A 2,188-nucleotide genomic window follows, 5' to 3' on the forward strand; every position below is an offset into this window, starting at 1 on the left:
AAGAAGTTCAATGAATTTTTTTATCATGATTTAGATCTTCTGCAGCCTTGATGAGTCTGTCTTTTCCTACATTTGGGAATGATTGAGCTTGTGAAGAACTTTGGCCAGTCCGAATAGGTTATTTTGATTTACAAGCATTCCTGAATTGTTAAATCCTAGCTTCTATCTCCCTCTTAGTCTTGGGAACAAGCATGAGTAGGGGATTTGGTATATCTGGCCTTACAGCTTCAGGCAATGAGGGCAATGGGAAGTTGAGCTTCCCCATGATGGCTGCCAAAGCCATATAATTCTGCATTTGGAGATGCTTGTGAGAGTCCACCAGGGTTTTAATGTCTGTTTGTTGACTCTGCACTAAAGATGTGAGATCTTGAACACTTGCACTTAGTGAGTCATTTGAGATTTGGAGAGAAGACAGTTGCTATTGAAGTTCTTGGATTTGTATGGTTGATGAGAATTGAGATGTGGACGAAGTAGATGCCCCAAAATTATCCTGCACAACTTTCTTAACTTCTTCCATGAGCAAGGATTAAGAAGTGTATCTACAAGAATGCATTTGATCCAACTTCAGGCTTGAATCATTGGAGTGAGTGATATGGTTTTGAACTTGATCATGCAGGGCTATGAATGAGGTTCTTAGATTCTTGACACTAGATTCCACTCCACTTGGATCATACCTAGACATTTGATCAGCAAAAGTTATAAATTTATTCTTGATCTCTGGCTGTGAGGGATGATTTTATCCATCTTTTCTTTAACCATCTTCATTATCTTGTCTAGTTGTCTTGATGCCCGGTTAGAATAATTTGAAGTGCTTTTCCAAAGTTATGGAAAGCTTTGATTTGAGCTTTGTATACTTCATTTAGTGCATCATATACTTCCTGTGGGGTTAATGATCTAGCATTGCTCCCCAAATTGGTTAGATACTCTTCCCTGAATTGGGCTAATATAGCATCCATTTTAATTATAAATCCTTGTCCAGTCATTTATCACAGTTTACATCCTGACCGGCTTCATCAACAATTTTAGCTTGTTATTCTTCAACATCTGTCTGGTAGGATATCATGATGGTCTGGTAGTCTTCATTTGACATGATATGAGAAGCTGCTGTGACATTTGAGCAAGGCCACCAAGTTGGTCAACCATGAGATCAGTGTTGAGTGGAAATTATGACACTTTATAATGCTTTATAAGCTTTGAATTGGTGTTTTTGTAATTATATTGCTGGTGTTTTTAATGTGTTTTGTAGTTTTTTTGCATTTTAGGCATTTATCAGGAATACAGGTGAATTGGCATTGATTTGATGCCAATATGGTGTTAGGATGGTGTCTAGAATAAAGGCTCGTGAAAAGACCAACTCAATTCAGCATAAAAGAAGAAAGCAGAAGTTTTTCCAGAGAGCCGGCGCGCTCGTGTTGTGATAGCGCGTGGCCGCGCCCAAAGAACAGAAATACAGCACGCCTGCGCTGGTCAAGCGCGCGCCCGCGCTAGGTCGCGGAAATAAAATCCTGATTCTTGTGGACTTTTGATTCATTTGACTTCTACTCTACATGGGCTGCTATATATACATAAATAAAGATCGTTTTCCATAACAAGACGTACCAGAGCTAAAGAAGAAGGTGAAAGAAGATCGTTTAGCACAATTCAACCAAGGCGAAGAGGATCTAGTTTATACTTGTGATTCTTTTTTTTAAGTTGTAACTTTGGATGCTAGTTTTCTTATTCGTGAACCTATACTCTTGTTTCGTACTTGGTTTATTATTTATTCAGTATAAAGACTACGTTTATTATACCATACTTTCATCGGAACCCACATTGATGATGAGTCCGATTATGGGCTAATCGTTATCGCGTGGTTCTAGCAGATTTACTTATGGATTTCTTTAGTTAATTTGTTTCGATGCCTTAGTGTGTGGTGATTGTATGATAACCTAGTATTGGTTGTGCTTATTCATCTTATCAGCGTTGCGAACTTATAAGATAGCGTGTTAATCTTTAATGAAGCGAAAGTAAATTTAAGGATTTAAAACTTGCCATGCTAGCATAGGTTCATGCATTTATTAAGCATGATTCGTAGGTAATTTTAACCATCTTACTTTCCCTATGTAATCACGATAGTAACTTGCTCATTAAACCATTATGTTGTCAAATTCTATAGACATATAGGGTCTCAATATAATTAGTGTCTATT

Source organism: Apium graveolens, chromosome 4 (genome assembly GCF_009905375.1).
Source record: "Apium graveolens cultivar Ventura chromosome 4, ASM990537v1, whole genome shotgun sequence".
NCBI lineage: Eukaryota > Viridiplantae > Streptophyta > Magnoliopsida > Apiales > Apiaceae > Apium > Apium graveolens.